We start from the raw sequence: 22,549 nt of genomic DNA on the forward strand, positions 1-22,549 counted from the left end.
ACATTGGTTCTGTCTTTAAAAACGAATGCTGTGCTTAAAACCACAGCCTTTCCTCTTGAATCTGTCAAATACATCTGTGATGTGTCTTTTCTTTATTGAATCATAGCTACTTATGAAATCAGCATGCTTTACATACTCTAACACCACTTGTCTCCCCAGTGAACGATGCGAGTCTTCGATCCCATCATGCAGGACCTTCTTGCATGACTGAGGGAAAATGAAACTATTTTACCTTTCCTTATTTTTCCTTTTTTTTTTTTTTTTTCCCCTGTGCTCTGTTAGACCTTTATATCCACTTTGTCCTCACTTGGCACAGTTGAAGATGCCCACTCTGCAGGGTACAGACAGAGAGGTATCAAAGCCATTTGTTTTGGTGGACTCTGCATCTCCTTCAAGGTGGATTTTTTCCTCAGTGTTGCAGATTAGCACCAGCAAGAGAATTAAGGTGGGCAATTCCTCTGTATAACATAGCCATGCTGAGCCAAAGAACCTGAAGCTAGAGGACAACTCTCTCCTGCTATTCTTATGTGTCTTGAAATCAGAGATGTAGCTTCCAAAAAAAATCCCCAGTAAACAAACTTGGAAAATATAATCTTGCAAACTGGTTACACACATCTCAGCAGGTACATTTTGCAATACACATCCTGATTTAGCAGAAATAAATCTGTCTGTGGTCTCAGTGATCTATTCAGCATAACCACGGGTTTTGCTGTCAGCTGGTTAATCATGGAGTGGGTGATTTAGATGTGCTCACCATCATTACTGCAATGAGATCTTCTTGCCCTGCATTCAAAATTACAGCAGGGAATCTCCTGGGCCACACATGCAGCAAATATTTTTTAGCTCTTGAGAAGGGTTTCAGGGTCCTGCCTAATTTTACATGCATTGCATTTTTAAAGATTAAAATAGGTAACATACATATTTCTTTTTTCTTTTTAGAGTGCTAGAAACTCCCTTTGAGTCAGCTATATAATCTCTGAGCAGACATCAAAATTGTTGCTTAAAAGAGGATTAATTAAAAAATCTTCAAGGATAATGGTTTATAAGATACTTGGAGGTTGTGAAATCAGAAGTTACTCCAAGGAGGTCTGGCAGTGTATGCTGGCTGGCATTTTTTCCTCCTCAGTCAGGTAGTTCCAGTATTTCCTACAGCCATGAGATATATAGAAAACTATTTTATATGAACCAGATTATGCCTCTGAAAATGAACACGGTGTGGAGACACTGTCTTCTAGAATATCTTGAGAAATGCTGCCAACAGCAGGCCATAGAATCATAGAATTGCTTGGGCTTGAAGAGACCTTAAAGAACATCTCATTCCAGCCTCTCTGCTAGGAACAGGAACACCTTCCACTAAACCAGGTGGCTCCAAGCTCTATTCAGCCTGGCCTTGAACAGCCCCTTTCTGGGGCTGGTGCATCCACAGCTTCTCTGGGCAAACTGTTCCAGGGCTTTACCACCTTCACAGTACTTTTCCTTAATATCTAATCCAAACCTACTCTTCAGCTTGAAGCCATTCCTCCTTGTCCTGTCACTACCTGCTCTTGCAAAAAATCCCTGTCCATCTTTCTTGTAGACTCCCCTCTTCTATAACCATTTATCTGGGTTTGATACTTTATAGGAAATACCATCCAGTTCATTTTCTTGGTGCCTCAAGCTCACAGATTCATATCTGCAGCATCCAGGCTGCAAGCAGAGATCTGGCAGCAGGAAGCAAATCCCTTTAGAAAGTTTCCACCAGTGATTTTTCTTTTTTTTTTTTTTTTCTTTTCCCCAGCATTTTTTAGACAGGGTTTCACAATGTCCTGCAAACAGTACCAGCTCCTGAAAGAACTGTCATGGCTTATGAGCATTACGTAGCTTTGCACTGACATTTTGGGATGGAAGTGACATTTGATTGTTGTGACCTGGTTGTGTCTTGTGATGTTCCAGTGCAAAATGAGAGCCTCACAACATGCCTCTTTGATAGATAAATGGCAGCTGAATGCCTTGATTTCACGTCTCTCTCAGTTAATACTCTGTATTTTGATCATGTGGCAGTCCATCCACCTGAATGGTGAATGGTCTTTTTCCTTTTTTTATTTTCAGATCATTAGATAGAGGCAAAGTTCAGATTGTTTGCTTCATGCATGAAATAATTAGTGCCCTGTGCTGTGTAAGTGGGTTCCTTTCTGAAACGTTTTTTCTCACTGTTTGGTGGTTAGAGGCAGTTCTCTGTCACACAAGGAACTCACTTCTAGAGGGATTTCTCTATTGAAAGAAACTTTTACATGATAAGACAGTAATTTTTAAGTCCTAATTTAAAGGCAGAGGGTTGGCCTTTAGTTTGAAAAAAGAAAATAAAGTTTAAAACTGCATCACAGCAGCAACTTTGAAAGTCATTCCCTTCCCCAACTTTGCTGTTTTGTTCAGTTCTCTATAAAAATGCAAGAATCCCCTAAAAAAGGAAACTTCTCCCTCCTGGAAGCTGGCGCTTGACCTTTGCAGGGCAGGGAGCTTCTTGCCGACAAGTGCAGAATGCAAACATTTTGGATGCATCGCTCCATCTGTTTTCCCAGAGCCCCAAAGCCGTGCCAAGGAGTGACCTCCATCCTCCTGGCTGTCACTTTCCCTATGGAGAGGGGCTCTGGGGATGTGTCTGTGCCTGTACATCGAGGGCTGCTCGGCAGCCATGGGTTCCAGCAGATCTGGGTGCTGGGGCAGCTGTTGCTCTGAGCGGTGCCGCCGCCGAGTTGGGTAACCATGGCAACAGCATCACCGCCAGCATCCTCCTCCTCCTCACTCGGCTCTCCTCCTCCTCGGCATCATCAGGAGCAGCAGCAGCAGCAGCAGCAGCCCTGGCAGGAGCCAGAGCCCGGCAGCCGAGGCTGCAGCCAGCTGCTGCCAACCCCTACCCGCACCGGCACCCGCTCACAGCCCCGGCCCCGCTGCTCCCGGGGGGAATAGGGCAGAGGGAGCTGAGAGGGCTGCACTGCAGAGGGATCCCAGACAAGCCAGGTAAGAGCTGTGGGGCTGCTCACAAACTCCCCGGGATCGATGTGCTGTGTGCCTGGCGTGTGTTTGCGTGCGAGTGTTGGCTGCGAGTTTTCCGGCTTGCTCCTTCCAACAGCAGTGTGATGACAATTCCAGACAAGCATGTTTTCCAGCTCATGTTCCCCATCTCTGCCATACTGTCCCTCTCTCTCCCCCCCACCCAGATACATAAGGAATAATAAAAAATGTTCTAAAAGGTTGCTAGAAAATGGGATGGTGGGGGGGCCCAATGTGATCAGAGTGGGGAACGGCTGCGCTTCTAAAATAAAAGTGGACAGCAGCAGCGGAGCAAAGGTTGATGTGGTAATTAATAACCCTTAAAGAAAAAAAATTATGCGACAACGCACTTCTGTCTCTACCCACTCTACAAATAAATCTCATCATCTTCAGCAGAGAGCTGTGAAGCAGAGGGGTATATGAATAGACAAGACTAGAAACCTCACTGTAGTCCACAACTCTCAGATTCACCTTAAGTGCTTTAAAACCAGAGTAAAATATTACAATATCAGTGCAGTCATGCCTGAGAATATTTGTATGTATAGAATTGCAAAAATATTGTTCTTAAGCCTTTACACCTCCTAAGAAATAAAAAAAAAATAAAATTATATTGAAGATGTGCATCTGATGGCCACACAGTAAAAGATGCTCACTTCATCTGTTGTGAGAAATCTTGGAGTGGGTACATTTCAAAAGGTGGGAAGAATAGTTCTGATCCATGAGGCATGAGGACAGTCCTTGTAATTTTATAAACAGAAGAGATACAAAGCTCTGGAGTGTCCTTGTGCAGGCAAATAGATGTGGATGAGTGCGTATGTCTGAGGAGCACAAAGGGGGGGACAAGAGGAAGTAAGTTTAAGCCAAGTGTTTAAGCTGTGAGTGTTTGCTGTGTAATGACTGCAGAGAGCTCTTCCACTTCCACAGAACTATTTTTATTTCCTTGTTTGTTTGTTATTGTCAGCAGTAAGGAGAAAGAGATTTGACGCTGCCTCTGCTGTCTCTGTCTCCTTCTCTAAATCCCTGTTTCTTCCTCTCTGGTGTCCCTTGTCCTCCCTAAATCATCCTTGTCTGTGTAGCTGGAAATGCTTCCTAATTCAAACATGGGGTAGGTCTGAGTATGACCCAACACAATTACTCGTAATCTCATGTTTATATCTATTTATATATAATGTATATCCTTGTACATAGGTTACGAGGCACCCATCTGTTATATTCAACCTGATTTGAAAATCAGAGTGGTTTTTGGTCCCAGTCCTGCATTTTGCTACAGCTGTAGATCCTCCTAAAATCAGCAGGAGCTGGAATATAATTTAAGTTTCTGGGTACAGAGCAGAGAGAAGACTTGTGCCCACCTTTTCTCTATGTTTACAAACATTCTCCTCCTGCAAGCTACAGAACAAGGAATTTGGGTAGGCAGGACCTCATGTCCAGTTCTTATGCAGAAGTGCTGTAAGAATTACCTGGGAATTATGTTCCATCCCAAGGGAAATTGATAAGGTAAAGGATAGAAAAATACAGGCAGCTATTTGGAATCAGTGCTTCCATTTGAAAAATAATTTATTGAGGAACTTGACCTCATCACAACAGGTCTTCTTTTCAAGGGGCTCTTTGGTCCATGGTAATGACAGGGCTCACAGACACCAAGTTTAACTGAAGAGGATGGTTTTGGATACTTAGATTAATTAAACTAAAGCACTGTAGAGCTACAGTCTTTAAGAGTCTGGGCACATTTCATGGTGTATTTCTGCATGAGATTTGCTATTTGCTTCAAATTCAGAGAATATTTAAATCTTGAGAGTTCTTTTCAATAACAGAGAGGGAATAAAAGTGTCTGTCAAAATGCCTGTAAAAAGAGCAGAAACCTGATCATGTGTGTGACATGAGACACCAGTAAGAGAGCCACAGTCCTGTTTACATGTGTTGCAGAGATGTACAGTGCATAATCCAGGGGCAGCTCAGTGAGGTGCAGAGCAGTGACCCTCTCATCAGCACAAGCAGATGATTGAAGGTCAAAGGGCTCTGGGAATTACACATTAACACTCTGCAAGTATTCCTGCACAATCCTACTTTGCTGCTAGCGGTGGGCAGGTGATTACAGAGAAGCCAGAATTTGTATGTGGACTTTTGATTGCTACAGGGCTGAAAACTTCTCTTAGAAATGACCCTGGGTAAGGTAGGGAAGCTGGATGTTTTCATGAGCATTGCTTGGCCGTAGAAATCCTCTATGGAGGGCTGCTCATGGACAGTCAGGGCACAGAGGCTGATACCAGTGGAAGCAGCAAGGATGTTCCCCACCTCAGATATTCAATACAGTGTCCCCCAGTCCTGCAGCTCTTTCCATTGCTTATCTGGAAAGCTTAGGGGTGATTTTTTTTTTATTATTTTGCCTTATGGCTTTTTCTATTATATTTTATTAGTTTAGTAATGAATGGGAGCACAGTGTTTCTCTTGTTTTGTGCACGGCTGTTAAGAGCTGCTCCCTCAGTGCTCACTTATTGTTCACTAGCACCATTCTAATGGAAAAAAAATATATCTCATGATATAACTAAGCATCTTTTAAAATCTTGCTCCTAATTTTTATTAGTCACCCACTGTGGCTCTCAGAGCTCAGAACAAAAGTAGACTTATACAGTAGTTGCTGTTCTAAAGTCAGCATTTGCCAACAGGTTGAGCCTAGAATTTTGGAAATTCTGCAGCCAGGGTTTGGGTGTTTTTTGTTGTTGTTAGTTTTTTGGGTTGTGTTGTTGTTGTTTATCCTTTTTTATTTAAATAAGGAAAATGCTTTATTCCAGATCCTGCTCTCTAGTAAGCTGAAGCAAAAGATGGTTTGAAGAAGAATGTTGTACCTTGCCTTTAGTTTAACAATGCTATTCATTATATTTTGAGCCTATGTGTACACTGGTGTTTATTATTCTATTCAATAACCACACTGTTATTTTCCATCTTGCAACATTATGTTTTTTTTCCTTTACACTCTGTTGTGATTGGCTAGATTTGCTGTTTAATGAGACAGACACTTAACCATAGAAAAGCTTCCCAGTGAGGAGGGGAGTGATGAGATCTTTACACTAGAAACTGGACACTGCTCTGTGTATTTGGTTCCCTTAAAATTATGTACCAAATTCATACTTGATACAGAAATAACCTTTTTTTTCCAGTTTTCATCTTGCAAAGTCAGACTGGTCTTGTCTGTTAATCTAAAGGATGCCCATGGTGATGCAATGGGAACCTTTGTGTCCACTGAGTAGATACCCCAGCAGTGCTTGGGAAGGTTATAACTCCTTCCTGCTCTACTGGCACAGGTGGTGCAAGCTTGGGGTCTCTTTGCTCTGTAACTCCTGGGGTCCATCCCCTTCCTTACTCATGGATTGAACCTTCTTCCCCTCCTGGTGAGATAATCTGGGTGTCTGTGCTTCTCCCCAGCACAGCTCTGACAGAAGTGTGCCCACAAGCACAAATAATGCAGGTGTCTCATTTTGGGTGTATTTCTTCTGGCCTCCCCTGTACCCAGTTCCCTCCCCTGTGTGCTGGCAGTGCCTGACATGCTGCAAGAACCTCAGGGCCTGGGATGTAGCATGACCTCTGCTAACACTGCTCCAGGAGGGAATGGGCTGGAACCACCTGGGTAGTTGTGGCTGCTGGGCTGATCCTCCTTCAGAAGGTCACACAGTGACATGCCTGATCTCAACTTGTTGGGAGAGTGAGTCAGAAGCTGGCTTCCTCCAAATGTTCCAAATCCAAGAGGATATGATTTTATTCTCTAATCCTATTATTAGTGCCTGCAATGTTAAGGACTCTGTTATTCAGCAGTTTTATTTCTTCCCTGTTCCACTGCTGCAGATGGAGCATCCAAACAAAGTGTAAAAGGAAGAATTTCTTTATTTTGTACACTCAGATGCTGCTGACATCCACGTGCTGTCCTGTATTGAAAGAGAATACCTCTGCCATTCTCTCTGGTCCTCCTACAAATCTGCCAGAAATCTCATGGCATTTCTGCCTCTCTCTCAGGTTCAGACATCCCTTGGTGTGGATTCTTTGTTTCTGTAGCCCCCACACCTCTAACCTGGGTATGTTCCAGTATTAAGATCATTTTCAGTGGTCACAGGGGGACTCACAAAGTTTACTTCTCTTACTGCACATGAGGCACTGCAGGTAAATGCAATATTGTGATATGCTTTTCCTACCTGTTGTGTTTTCTCATCCTTAGGATCATGGGAGTAAGACAACATAAGCAGTACTTTGACCTTTTCCCGGTATTTTTACCCACCAAATTCTTGATTTTGTAGTACTCTATCTAGTAGATACAGATATACATGTAGTTATAGATACAGAAATGTAACATGTATACCTAGTAGTTATATTCATCACAATTCCTTTTTATTTGTTCTTAGCTATGTGGTGTTGTCATGGTGCACTCTATTGAAATTTAGAGGTGAAACTGCAGATGTTAAACAATAGACTTGTACTGAAAATGCATAGCAGTGGTGTGACAGTAAATTGATGTTTGTCTTATTTGCATGGAAATTTCAAACTCTGGTCACTGGCTTTTGAGGATTCACAGAATGCAGCAGAATGACAAGTGGGACTTTCTTATTGTAACTTGGCTTGGTAGGGACAACCTGTGCTATTAAGACCCTGCTGGCAACATTTAGCAGCCTGGGGAGGACCAGGCTCTTTCTTGGTCCAGCTGTTTGGGCAAAAAAGTCTCCCTGTTTTATTGCATTGTATTGTTGTGCAGATCTGCACAACTGGGAAGGAATCCGGCTCTGCACCATCTTCTACTGTGTAATTCTGGTTTCTCTCATTGCTAACATTGAATTTATTTCTGAGGCTGGCAAGCACAGTCCCATTACCTTTTTATGGCCCTAAAGAATGCAAGTATTATTTGGAGAATGTGGCTTGAGTGAAATGTAGCTTGTATCTTGGTCAGTTTGTCAACCCATACTGCCAAAACCATTGTTGTAGTAGGAAAAGCAATCCTGTTGTATGAGAATAATTTCTTAAAGAACAGAGCAAAAGGACCAGAATTTTCATTCACTGAATCCTAGACAAGAGGTGTGTTTCAGTATGAAACTTCCATCTCTGTTAAATTATGTCCTCCTTTCCACTCATAGCCTCTTGTTCTGCTCAGTGCCTTTGACTTGACCTCATTGCAGGGAGATGATGCCTATAGATGATGTAACCTCATATTCTTGCTAAATAGGCCCTTGGCTTGTAAGTGTTAGCTTTGAGGTGTCTGCATGAAACCAATGATTTTATTTGCATAAAAAAGTCTCCCATTTTTTTCAGAGGTGATGGGACAAAATGGGGCAGCGTCCACCTTTGTGAGATTGCATCTCTTTGTATACCACTTTTCCAGATTTGTGTGCTCTAAAAAAAAAAAAAATATGGGTTCTTACCAATATGGGTATTTTGGTTCCTGCAGAGGACTCTGGGCTACAGGTTTTGAGCTGGCAGTCCGCCAGTACCTGTAGCAGTTGCTCCCCCTCTGTGTGATTGAGCACCTGGGTGCTGCAGGTACTGCCTCACATCTGCACAGCTCTTCTGAGCTATTAGGGCCCAACTATCCCACGTCACAGGACGTGAGGAGCTCTGTGGGACGAGGCAGATGGATTTCATTAGAACTGAGCAGTGTCTGCTGCTGTGAGTATCTCTTACAGGCGCTTACAGAGTACACTGCCCTGCATAATAAACCTGTGCTACACCCTGCAGTCACACAGCGCTATTTATTTTGTTTTCCTGCTTGTCTTGGTTTAAAATCTCAGCTGAAAATTTCTCTTTTCTGTTTGTGCCTCATTGTTTTCCCTCTGTTTCCCCTCTCCTTTTGCAGCTGTTTAGACTGAGCTGTGTGAGGGTACAGTTTGCCACGGTAGATGTTAGAGGAAATAAAGTCTCATTGTGTGATGTTCTAGAGTGCTTTTCTCCACAGCCACCCAGCCTTGCACCACTGGAGGCTGTGGGATGTTTGCCACTGACCTCAGGAACAGCAGGAGTCATCCCCATGCACAAAAGTCTTTTCAGAAGGAAAGATAATGCACAAGGCTGTGAAGAGATTGTTGTTTGAGAAAGACATGGAAGCCTGAACCTTCTCAGTCGAAAAGCTTTTGTTGGCTGCCATGGGCGGATCAAAGTCAAGCTGCTGTTTTAGTCTGGGATATCACAACCACCTGAACATTCCTTGTCTTTGCTTGTGGAACCAGGCAGCAAAGTCAGGGACATTGTGAGGCAGAAGAGGGACAGGCAGAGAGACATTATTTCAGCAAGGCTACTTATTTTTGCAAGAAGTCCATATGGATGAATGGATGAAATGGAGATGAATAATAATTCTAGAAGGTTACGTGAAAAGCCCTTAGATGTGTTCTTTCTTTTATGGTGGGGAAGGGAGGAATAGATTTTGGATTGCATCAATTCATTTGGATTGCTTCAATTCTTTTGGATTGCATCAATTCTTTTGTCTGAAGAGGGAAGAAAGATTGTTGGAAAAAAGGAAAAAAAAACTGAAAAAAAACCCCACTAGTGAGGAATGATCATCAGATTCTTGCTAATTTTTAGTAGCACTGTAAATTAGGCCTTGTTTTCTTTAGGTGCCTTGCGTTGGTAGTGGGTGACATTAGTGCTTTATTAAACTTGCTGTGCTGAGGAGCTCATGGGTTTAGTGCAGCTAATAATAATACCCTGATGGAGAAACAGAAGGTGGGATAGCTCAGCATCAGACATCGGCGTGCAGAAATAGTCGCTGCTACTTGAACTAAAAATACAGCCCAGCATAACCCTCCTGCCTCCAGCAGCACATGCTGAACACACTCTGGACATTGGCACTGGGGGGAATGGCCTCCCTTTGTTTTTTCTGGATCTGCAGTGCTCTGTGGTGATTCATTTGTGTGACTGCCTGATGCTACCTTAGGTGTGCAAGGCACCTCAGAGCAAGTTAATTAATATCATTGGGTAGTTAATCATTATCCAGAGTCATACAGACTACATAGGTTGAAATGGGCTGCATCAGATGACTTGATAAGGCAGTTTGTCCCAGGGTGGGACTTTGTGATCCTGGAATCACCCAACGACATGGGAGTGCCCAGCAGCAGCGACCGAGGTGTAACCATGGCTACTCTGTTCCACTGCTCCCTGCTCCTGCTTGGGGACAAACAGCAGATGTCAAGATCTCTGCTGAATTATGAGCCTTGGACTTATTGCTGCACAATGTGGTCAAACAGATTTATCTCCTTTTTTCCTACCGCCTCCTGGGGTTTACCCAGCCTCTCCACTTGGGCTCTACACGGGTGAAATTCAGTTTAGCAGGTACATGTTTTTCTGCTGTGAGCTTCAAAATCTCCATGACAATAAGCTAAAAGTGGCCCAGATGTAGTGGGGATAGGGTACCCTGAAATAGGTTAGTTAGATGAAATTAGGACACGTCTAATGCCAGAATCAGCAGCGCAACGTGGATATCTGCTGCATTGTCAGATGGTAGATCAAAGGTGAGGAATGCCTTGTAGATGAGTCACAGAACAATTTAAGTTGGAAAAGACCTTTAAGATCATCAAGTGCAACCCCTAACCCAGCACTGACGAGATGAGGAAAAGTGCTGGGTGAAAAGAGGGAGTTAATTGACTTTGTTGGGCACAAGTGATGAGACATTGTCTCTAGATAAAGGATACAAGCACAAAGTGCTGAGTGAAGAAAAGAAGCAAGGCCTGAATGCTCTAATTAGAAAATCCTGCATTATGTGTAATAAAACCCAGCTGTGGTGGGACTCCTTCACTTGTTTGGATACTGAGAGACCTGTGGCTGGGATAGGAATGGACAAGGATGTGTTGTAGCTACTTTGGTCACCACACCTGCAGGTGGGAGGAATGCAGGGGCTGCATCAGCACTCCTGCTTGCTTCACCTCCCAAAGGCAGGTGCACAAGCACAGGTGCTTCCCTCAGAGCAGAACGTGTCAGGATATTGCATGAAGAAATGTCAGCTCACAGAACTGGTTTTATAAAACCCAAGACAGAGGTAAGCCCTTTCCACAATGCACCTCTGCTTTTCCAGGAGATCCTAGGACCTCAACCTCCTTTGTGTCTCCTCTGAGACTCTTTGGAGTTTGAGGGTTCAGCTGGAGACAGAGCAGGCAAAGCACAGGGGGTTTTTCTCTTGGGATAGGTGTTTCTGGTGTGGACTTCTCTGAGCTGAGGTTACCTTAATAGAGGGAGCACCAGGAATGACAAGCTTCCTTGCCTTTCTTAGCCAGTCTGTGCTTCTTTCTGGGTCTGCTATTGTACTTACTCTCCGATGAAGTGAATAGCAAAAAGCTATTTTTGTTCACAGGATAGTTTCATAGGATAATTCTGGTTGGAAGGGACATCTATTCCAATCAGCTGCTAAAATCAGGGTCACCCGTGGGGTCAAACCAGCTTTCTTAGGGTTTTATCTAGTCCAGCTTTTTATACATCTGTAACAGAAAGTCAGTGGCCTCTAAAATTTTTTGAATTGTCAGGACCAGGGTCATCAGGAGCTTTCAGAGAGAGTTTTGAGAGAGAGACAGGAGGTCTGGCAGCATGTGCAAAGAGCATTTCCATGAGGACTTCTGACCGTGGAGATATCCAGGGGAAACTGTCTACAGCTCTGAAAGGGGAGTGGTGTGCAGAGCATGACAGAAGTGAAAATGAACTTATCCAAAGCTTTCTTGGCCTGCCAAGGGCAGGTTTATTCCTCAGCATAAATGGCTTCCTCTGGGGACTTGTGGAATCCTCACTGCCGGGGGGAAAGTGCTGATGTTTGTGGTAAAGTGGGTCTGGCTTGTCCTGTGCCTGTACATGGTAGATGAGTGTTCTGGGAGATAATGCCTCAGGTCAGTGACTTAATTATGTCTGGTTTGGAGACCTTTTACCATGCCTGAGATAACTCAAGGCTTACAGGATGGTGTTTGGAAGAATCATCTTGTTCAGCAGCAATAATCACCAATTACTAAGAAAAGATCACCTTACTTAGTCATTTCCCTCTGGTCTCATCTTCCCACCAAACGTTCTGTTTATAAAAGCTTTTCTTCCAGGACCAGTGCCATTGATAATCAGAATCCTCGCATCACAGAAACATTTTAAAAAGAGTTTGAGGGCCAATTATATAAATGTTTCCTCTTTTGTAAAACAGCTTGGGACTTGTAAACATATTAAGTCCACATATCTCTAAATAATGCATGATGATGAATTATTTACTTGTGTAAGCTGTTTTAAGTAAGGAAATTTTTTCCTAATATGAAGGAAATAAAGATATTTTAGATAATTTTGAAAGAAGTAGCTGCCATTTCACTCTTTTGCTTTTTTTTGTATTCCAATTGATTTTTCTTATGAGTGTGTTCTTCAGGAGTGCCTGATACCAGGTCTGTAGTGTGTGAAGGTGACTTCCTTAGCACCAAAACCCACAAAACCTTTCAGCAGAATAAGGCTGATCAGAAATCAAGGTGTCCAATTCATGTAGATGTCTGAAGGGCACATCTTAGAATGTTAGAATCATTGTTTATTTTCCAGCTGAAGTTGAGGATGGCAACTTCAATCCATGTAAAGTAAAGGTGGATGCTGTCACTGGAGTTCTTTGTATGATGCTTTTGTATTTGAGCCTTATTTATGAGATTATTTTGAACTTAGTCCCTTTCATATATATATATATATGTGTGTGTATCATTCTGTTGCATTTTCTTTTCTCTCTCCTTCCCTTTCCTCCCTCAACAACAGATGATTTTGAAGACAGCATGAATGAAACAAAATGTTGGCATGGTCTAGCTGAATTTCCTGACAAGATAAACATTAAGTTAAATGTGAGACATATGCCTTAGTGTGTGACTGTAATTTTATAGGTTCTTTTATATGTTATGGTTGGCAACAAAATCCCTGTATTCTGTCTAGAAGGAACAGTACTTCTTAGTCTTAAGACAGATATGTGATTTAAAATCTGTATATGCTACCAGCTATACCATGTGGGTGCTGAAGTGTATCTTGGTTATAAGTACTGTCCATTCCAGTTCATCTCATAATCAAAGATGGTTATGCAACCATGGTGAATTTTTGATGGGTATAATGTTCTTATCAGAAGTCCTCTTTTCTGTCTTCATCCCACCTTTGGAGTTAAACTGTCTGGGGGTGATGCTCCTCCATTTGCTCCCACTGTGGAATGCAGGCTTGCATTGGGTGAGAATATTTCCCCTGATGGCTGCATGAAATTAGAGGGATATTGTTTCTAGCTCATCCTGTGAGACTTTAGTTTGTGCAGCCAGACCATCAGAGGATAAATGCTGTGCCCTTCCCCAGGGCCCTTAATTTTGGGGACCGCTCAGATAATCTTGGAGTACTTTGAACTGCAATGAAATTTGCTCATCCCCCCTCACCTTTTCACACAAGGATCCCCCTGTTGAAATCACACTGATAATTTTTCTGTGATAATGTTCAGGCCTAGGACTGCATTTTTTCTGGGATCTTGATCATGAGTGGAATTTATTTTAGTTTACTTTAGTAGAATCAGCTTAATTCAAAGTAGCCACCAGCTTTCTTTTTGTTGGCAGGGCAGAGAAACAGATATTTCTAAGGCATTACCCAGATGACTCTTTTAAAATGCATGCTTTGGGATAGAAAAATCATTCTCAAGCTTTGTCTTCACTGTCTGAACAGGAGCCTGGGCAAATAGTTGAGCAACAACCATTTACACTGTAGATGTGTGTCCTTTCACAGAACAGAAACTTATTTATTGTCAAAATATGGAACAGGGGACAGACATCCTGAGTCTTATCCCTCTTTTCCAAACACCCTTCACACTTTATGGCATAGTGATCTTTTGTTTTCAATCAATCATACACATTCCTTCTGCCTTTGCTTTTCAGGTTTCCAGTCTGTTCTGACATTTTGCATGGCAAAACCACATTTCCTGTGATCTGCCATCACGTTCCTCTGTGTGATGCCCCACTCTGGACTCCAGGCTGCTTTTCTGGACTAGCATAGGGGAAAAATGGTGAGGCAATCCCAGCATTGCTTCACATTATGCATACTAAAGGATTTTGGTTCTAAGATATAAGCAGGGAAAAAATGGCATATTTGGCAAAAATGTAGCCTGTTCAGAAACAGCATTTAAACTTGAAAGGCGCAAAGATCCATGAGCCAGCTTGGATAGCAGAGGCACTATAGCTTGCTTAGCCTGGTGCCCAGCTGCAGCAGGACTTCACTGGGATGCACAGCTGTTGGGAAGGGTTCTTTAGCCCAAGCAGAGCAGCATCTGTTCCTTGCCCCTGAGAGAGCTGGTTCAGAGACTGCTCATGCACACCTCTGTAGTGGTTCAGAGATGAAGTACCCTTTGTTTGGAAGAGTAATTTAGCACTTTGTGTGGGTGCATTTATGGGAACACACAAATTCTCTTAAAGAAATAGGCATGCTTCTGGTATTTGCAGAGGTTATAGGTGCACATTAAGAGATAAAAAACTAAAACAAAACAAATTTAATGGAGGAAATTTCCATTATTCACCAGCAGTTCTTATTTGTACCTTAATAGCTTATTCTGTGTGGGAAAAGAAGAGGAGTTGGAAGCTGATTTCCAAAAAGATGAAGCATGTCTGGTACTTAGTAAATCAACAAACTTGTGGAAAGAATCATGCCTGGAGGTCTAATTCCTACACCTGCTATTAGAGTGGCAATAAGAGAGGCTGGGGATGTGAGGGTATAGAGCTATTGGGAATTGTCTCAAGGAAGGACATGGAGATGGTGGAGGGCCTGGAGGGGAAGCCACACAAGGAGTAGCTGAGGTCACTTAGCTTGTTCAGGCTGAAGAAGAGGAGGCTGAGGGGAGAGACCCCATTGTAGACCACACCTCCTTCATGAGGGGAAGATGAGGGGCAGGCACTGATCTCTGCTCTGTGGTGACCAGCAATTAGGCTCAAGAGAACATCATGAAGCTGTCAGGGGAGGTTTAGTTTGGATATTAGGAAAAAGGTTTTCACCCAGAGGGTGGCTGGGCAGTGGAACAGGCTCCCCAGGGAAGTGATCATAGCACCATCCTGACAGACTTCAAAAAGAACTTGGACTTTTTGGCACATGGTGGGATTCTTGGGATGTCCTGTACAGGGCCAGGAGTTGGACTCAATTATCCCTGTGGGTCTCTTTCAACTCAGGACATTCCATGATTCTGTGCTTCTATGAGGCTTAGCCATCACTGTCTCTATGAGAACTTTTCCAGAATTTTCCTTTTGTTACTCTAGAGCCTGAACTTCCAACGTGTGTGTTTGCAGATTTATCCTGCCGCATGCGCTGCAAATCTTTCTGACTCTTGCTGAAGCCAAGGAGAGCAGCAGCAGGTGCCAGGTGAATACCTAAAGCCTGAAGTGTGCAGAATTGAGAAAAATAATCAAGAATCAAGGCAGTAAACTGAGCCCCTGGCCCATGGCTGCCTCCCCACTGCAGACACAGGCCTGCATGATGTTTGTAAGGCATGGCCACTGTGCCTCTGTCTCCAGCCCCCCAGGGAATGTGCTGAGCCAGCCCAGCCTGTGCTGCCCTCCCTGACTGTGGCTGGTGCTGCAGAGGGGTGCTGAGGTGCTCTGCTGCAGCAGATGCTGACATGAGGGGCTGTAGCTGCCAGTGAAATTTGTGACCTTTCTCCAGCCTGTGACTAGACACCTCTACTGCACAACTGTGCTGGTGCTGCTCATCATCCAGTTGTTCCTCTCTGTAGTGGGTGATATGTTCTGGAAACTTGTTCCAGAAATTTTCACTCCTGTGTCCTCTTAGACATTCATGACAATATGTTAAGAAGACAGCTTAAATGGTTGTTTTCTTCTCTCTCCACCTCTGTGCAGTGCACTACCCAGTGACTGCTCACTTGCTTTCTGTGGTTGTTGTGGTTGGATCAACCACAGAACCCCAGGGCAGTTTGATCTCAAAGATCATCTCATTCCAGCTGCCCTGTCACAGGCTGGGACACTTTCCACTAGACAGGGCAGCTCAGGATCTGCAGGTCAGGAGGGTGGGTTATCACCAGGAATCTGAACTGTTTGTTTAAACATCTTGTTGCTTCAGTCTGTAGCACTGGAACGGCTGAGGTAGAAGACAAAACTCCTCCTTTTTAATTTTAATGGCAATATTTATCTTGTTTTGTTTATGGATATTTGTCAACTCTCAGCACATCTGCTGTAAGCCTCAAATCAGTGTTGAATACATCCTTTTTTTTTTTCAGATCATTGATTTAATGATCAACAAAGTAATAAGGAGGGTAGGAAATGCAGAATTATTATGCCTAGGTGAGACTTGTGGCACCTTAACAAAGCTGCCTGAAAGAAGATGAAATTTTGTGTTGATGAATACAAAGTAATGTACAATGGAAAGAATTAAATGATTCATAGCCCTTGCTAGCTTAAAAATAAATTCTGACTACTTGAGAGGAAAGAAAGCCTTCAGAAAACCTTTATATGTTTATGGGTACCTTAGGAAATGAAATCTGCTGTGAATAAATAGAATATTTGGTGTATAAGAGCTGGGATGAAGATTATTTGTGAATAGAAAAATTAATCATGCTTTTTTTGCTTTCCCTATAGTGAAATATTTGGCAATTAAAAATGTTTTAACTTCAGTTAACTTGAACCTGTGGAAAGTATTGATCTAGAATTCGTTTAGGAGAAAATCTGGAAATTAAGGGATCCAGTTGGAAAGTTCAGGGTTTGTTTGTTTTGAAACACTTTTTTTTTTTTTTGAATGTTAAAATGCAATTGTTTTAGAAAAATAAGCTATTTACATAAAAAAAAATCTGAAATGAAAAGTGTTGATTCACTGAGACGCAGTGTTTCTGATCCATCAAAATATTTTTATTTATGTCAAAAAGTTTTGTGGGAAATATGGGGCTTTCACTTGGAGTCTGAACACAAACACCCACCCACTCACAGCCTGAAAATTTCTTGCTACAGGTCCCATGGGTGTGTTCTTTAAAACATTGCAATGTCTCACCAGAAGCGTGGCCTCTCCTCAAGTGCTGCATTTTAATTTGGTCACTGTCTCCCAAGGGTCCAAATCACACAAGCAGGAGGCTCCAGAAGCAGGTGACCAGAATTCATTCTGGTTTCTGTGCTTTGGATCTGACTAAAATGAATATGTTATTTTAGCTGAGAATTAAGGAAATGCTTAGCTGAAGGGTGAGGTATTCATGTTCTCAGTTTCTGTGAAGTTAATGGAATAATTTCCTATTGGATGAGTAAGGTTTTCCCTCCTGGTTTTGGTATCAACAAGGTAGTCCATGTGGCAAGCTGGGTGAAGTTGTGTTCTGCAGAATCCCTAGAATGACACAAAGTGAAACAATTTACATTTGTCACTTTTATTTTCCTAAATACAGGAGAAAGATATCATTCTGTGAAAGTCAAAGGCATTACTTTGAATTAGATTAGTAGATTAAAAAAGGAAAAACAACACTTTTGAACAGTGTAGCTTACAAAAAACTAAACCAAAACAAATCCCCCCAAAACTAGGAAAAAAATATCAGAGGAAAATTTAAAAAAAGAAAATGGGGAAGCAAAGGAAAAGTGTTCCATTTGTGGTTAGAGAATGAGTTTAAAATCAGGTTTTAAACAGAGGCTGAGATCACAGGGGCTGAGAAAATGGAACGATTCCCACCTGGTTCGTTTTTGCATCATGCACTATCTGAGAGAAATTATAATAAAACATATCTGCTGGGAAACACATTTTTAAACTTTTCATTGTCAAAGAATAGCCCAATTTGGAAGAGATGTCCAAAGCTCATTCAGCCCAGGCTGTTGTGGGAAGGGGAGCCAAGAGGGGGTCATGTAGCAACCTTCCCAGTCACATCTGAAAAACATCCAGAGATGGATGGAGGCTCTACCATGAACATGCAGGACTATTCCAGGGAATTATTATTCTCACTGTAAAAACTTCCTCTTATACAGGGATGAAACCTTTTTCTGGTGTAAATTGTAACCTTTTTGCCTTTCCTTCTCCATGTGGTTCCTCATGGAGAAACACTGTCCTCTTTGTAGTTACCCAGGAATAGTTACTGGAATAATGTTCTGAGATTCCCCCCGAGGCTTCTCTTCTCCAGGGGAGAGATCTCCTTCTGTAATTCCTCAGAGGTCAGGTCATGGCACTCCTTTGGAGCTGCTCCCATTTTTCTGTGTCTCTCTTGAAGTGTGGGGACCAGAGCTGGACACACTCTGACCACCACTCTCTGAGTGCTGCCTTTTAGCCAATTTCCTGCCCATCTTGCAGACCACACATCCAGTCTGTATCTTGCCCACTTGTCCCATACATGCAGTTTGCTTAATTTGTAATTGCAGGTGATTTTCACCTTTTCATTGAAGCCTCTCTCATTGGTACAGCAACATGGTGTATTTGTCTCCAGTATTCTGAAGTGAAAAGTGAAGTCCAGCATCTATTTCTTGGGTCATAACCCCCTACCATATGTAGAGATGTTTCTAGGGTTTTATTTTTTTTATGCTTGTTTCTATCAGTACTGAAATTCTTAGGTCATAGTGCACATAACATTAGGCTTTGGTACATGGAACACATATTCTGCATTTGCTTTTTAAATGTCCATAGCGCTTTCCTCGCTAAAAGCATTCAGAAAGTCTGGGTTTGGTGCTGCATTGGGAAAAAAAAGGATTAGGGGAAAAAAAAGAAATACTCAACACAACCTGTTAATTAACTTCCTTAGGATTTTTTTAGGCTTTGGGTTTTTTTTGGTTTTTTTTTGTTTTTTTTTTTGTAAAAATTAAAATTCCATTTATTCAGTGCGTAAGAAATAAGGGTGTTGAACTCTATGTGAAAAATGGAGAGGAGGAAATAAAAAGGTACTGCAGAATGCCAGGGCTCACTATATGCACAGAAAAATAAGATACTTGTGACAATGGAAAACAAAACTAGAAACATTTTTTTCTCTTCTATTTGCATGGTGAAATTGCCCTGTAATAAATTGTTAGCAATCTCTTCTTCAGGGCTCAAAGGAGACCCATCTGCATTGCCAGAGTAGATTAAAACATTCAGTGTCTCTCTCAAGAAAAACCCCCACTGTGCCATAATAGGATTTAATATTTTCCATCATCATGTAGCTGTGTTTGTAAAAGGTAATTGTTAAAAGCCCCAGTGTTCATGATGACAGGTTTAGAACAGGAAGGCTAAAGGTAGCAAAGTTCCAATGGGCATTTTTCTTTTCTTCTTTTCTTTCAGCTTAGAAACGCCTCTTTCACAGCTTGTCCTTCCTCTTTCCCCTCTTTGCCAGCCTCTTCCATGGCCTCCCCTAGCTCATGTAAATGGGGGCAGAGTTGTGTAAAATACCTCTCAATATAATGGACTTCTGGTACTGCTTGGGCCCATTCCTATCCCCAGCTCCCATAAACAGATTGCTGCAGAAACCAGGAAAATTGTTTCATAGCCACTTCTCTGAAATTGTGTTCCCTTATCCTTTGTGTTAATGTGCCCAGGCATAATTCCTGACTGGAACACATCCTGACTTCAGTGGTGCTTCTGCAGGTTTGTCCTGCCCATCTCCAATTTCATGGGCATGTGCAGACCATTGTTTCCTGCTGTCTTGCACTCTTCTCCTCTGTCATTGTCTCTGCTGTCCCTGCATGGGAACCTGACACATTTCTGTCACAACTCAGTCAACCCCAGCAAGCCACCATGCTGACTGCCAGGTACTGCTCCCAGGGATTTGCCTTTTCTTCTGCCCTTCTTCCCATTAGACAAGAGCAAAAAGCTGTAATAACTTGTCTCTTTTTTTTTAGGGTAGTTCTTCCCTTCCAAAATTAAATCTCCTTCTCCCCTCTCATTCAGTTTGGGAAGGATGTTCTTGAGCTGGGCCTACCCTTGGGCTTTTCTGTATCAAAGAGGCTCAGCTCCTTCCCTCTGTTGATTGATTTCTCTCTCTGTAAGCATGTTCAGCTCTGGGTGCTGAACAGGTCTGAAGTGCTGCAGGAATAAACATCATATCTTTACTGAAATCTGTTGCCCCTTCATCTTAGGTGTGCTTGAAATTGCTGTATTTTCTGGAAAAATAAGCTAGATTTTTCCATGTTCTTTTCATTCACTGCCTTCCCTCTCCATACCTTTGTTCCCTACCTGTAACCAATCTGTGTTTCTCAAAAATCTCATAATCTTTCCATAGAAAGGTGGCTTTTTACCATCCCTCTCTCCTGTCCTGTAGAGTTCTAATCATCCAGACCCTCTGGAGCCAGCAGTGCCCTTGTGGCCAAAAAAGCCAATGAGATCCTGGTGTGCATTAGGAGGGTCACTGGTTGTCAGCAGGTTGAGGGAGGTGATCCTGTCCCTTCACTCAGCCCTAGTGAGGGGCATCTGGAGTGCTGTGTCCAATTCTGGGCTCCTCAGGACAAGAGAGACATGGAGGTCCTGGAGCAGGTCCAGTGGAGATAATGAAGGGAGTGGAGGAAAAGCTGAAGCAGCTGGGGCTTCGTATCTCGTATCTCGACAAGATACGACTGAGAAGGGACCTCATCCCTGTCAGTGTCTGCAGGGAGGGCTCAGAGCAGGGACCAGGCTCTGCTCGGTGTGCCCAGCAATGGGACAAGAGGAACAGGCAGGAACTGATGCCCAGGAAGCTCCTGGACATGAGGAATGATTTCTTCCCTGTGCAGTGACAGAGCACTGAACAGATTGCCCAGAGAGGGTGTGGGGTCTCCCTCACTGGAGTTATTCCAGCACTGCCTGAACACAATCCTGTGCCTGTGCTCTGGGGTGACCCTGTTTTAGATGAGCCACCGTGGCTGTTTCCAACCTGACCCATTCTGTGATTTTGTGATTGATTCTGTACTGATGTGGGGACCAGTTTTGCCAGGCAGGAACATCTCTGCTTATCTCTGCTGCCAGCTGTCTTCTGGAAGGACCCCATCCTCTTCTAAGCGAGAGAAAGAAGTGAGAGGAAATGGCAATATTTAAAATTGTTGCTCTCTAAATGGTCACAACTAATTATGAAGGCTACAGCTACTGTGAGATGAGCTTTTAAATGCCTTGAACAGGTTTCTGAAGTCTGTACTAGAATGGGATGAGTCACAGTTGCACCAGCTGACTGCAAATGAGTGGGTGGGAGGGGAAGAGGCCCTGTACTTTGCTGGCAAGGTAGGAATAAAGAGCTATCCACAGGCCTGGGATATGATTTGGGGGGAGTTAGGACTGACAGCTCACAGCAGTAAGATGGAGGCAACAGAGTTCTCATTAAAGAGGTAAAGCCTGTGCTTTTAAGTTAAATCACACCTTGTAACCATTCTGTCTGAATGAAGGAAGTGGGAGATTTGCAGAGGATTGGTCAGGCTATGAGATGACGTGTAGGATTTAGTCTCTGCTTCTTGGTCTCAGTGCTTGCATATAGCTCCTTGAACACCAACATTAGGGAAAAGAATGTGCTGTGATTTGAGTCAAATCAGAAAACACATGCAAGTTTCAGTGTTTAAGATCAATATGATGGAACATGGCCAGATAGTGACAGGACTATCTGTTACTAGGAGTAACAGTTTTAAACTACGAGAGGTGAGATTACATGTTAGGAAGAAATTCTTCACTGTGAGGGTGGTGAGCCAAGTTTGCCAGAGAAACTGTGCATACCCCATCCCTGAAAGGGTTCAGGGCCAGGTTGGATGGCATTCTGAGCAACCTGACCTAGTGGAAGGTGTCCCTGCCCATGGCAGGGGGGTAGAAATTGGATGGTCTTCACAGTCCCTTTCAGCTCAAGGCAGTCTGTGATTTCAATGACTCTGCACAACTGTCTGCATCTGTGGCCTGTTACAGAGGCTCCAGATACAAAATTCAATTCTGTACCTGGGTTTATGCCAAAGATTTGGTGAAATTATGGCAGAGATTTCTCATTTGCCACCATGATCCTGCAGAGGCCAGAGCTTATTGTATCTGATTTGCAGCAAAACTGTGCAGACTTGGTTGAGGGAGGATAATATCCTGACTGATAAGACTCCTGAGTGTCCCATCCCAGACTAAACACCCTCAGCTGCTCCTCACCAGACCTGTGCTCCAGACCCTTCCCCAGCTCCGTTCCCTTCTCTGGACATGCTTCAGCACCTCAATGTCCTTCTTGACCGTTCTTGAAAATTCTTGACCCTCGAGGGGTCTGACACTGAATGCAGGATTCAAGGTGTGGCCTCACCAGTGCCCAGTACAGGGGGATGGTCACTGCTTTGGTCCTGTTGGTCACATTATTGCTGATACAAGCAAGTCAGTGATGCTTATTTTGGAAAACTCACCCAGACTAGACCAGGCATGGTGTTTTCTGCACTCTCTGATGAGATAATGCAGGAGATAATTATTTTCGGCACATTTTACTTGAGTTTTTGAGATGTCATCTGACCTTCTGAGGCGTGCAGATCGACTTGTTGCTTTCAGCATGGCCTAGAGTAGGCAAAATGGGATACAGCCTTGCAGGTGGATAGACAGGGGTGGATGGACAGTCTTGAGTCAGGTTTAGTGTGAGGCTAACAATGAATATTGGGAAAACAAGAAACTGTGGGCAACTCATGCCAGGAAGATGACAGTATGAGAA

General features: G+C 43.1%; 1 protein-coding gene across 21 annotated transcripts in view; it reads left to right on the plus strand.

The window, feature by feature from the left end:
* FAM135B (family with sequence similarity 135 member B) overlaps nucleotides 1-22,549 on the plus strand; it is a 286,821-nt gene that overhangs the window by 90,109 nt on the left and 174,163 nt on the right. For 4 of the 21 annotated variants that reach the window (XM_023921563.2, XM_023921564.2, XM_023921567.2 and 1 more), the window contains exon 1: nucleotides 2,781-2,997. The exons of 6 other annotated variants lie outside the window; for them this stretch is intronic. The gene's annotated coding sequence lies outside the window, so the exon portion shown is untranslated. Of the gene's footprint in view, nucleotides 1-2,729; nucleotides 2,998-10,790; nucleotides 11,033-22,549 lie in introns of those variants that run through there. 11 more of the 21 variants (XM_086877989.1, XM_086878056.1, XM_086878100.1 and 8 more) reach the window with 7 other exon arrangements.

This window comes from Cyanistes caeruleus, chromosome 1 (genome assembly GCF_971803275.1).
Source record: "Cyanistes caeruleus chromosome 1, bCyaCae1.hap1.1, whole genome shotgun sequence".
Lineage (NCBI taxonomy): Eukaryota > Metazoa > Chordata > Aves > Passeriformes > Paridae > Cyanistes > Cyanistes caeruleus.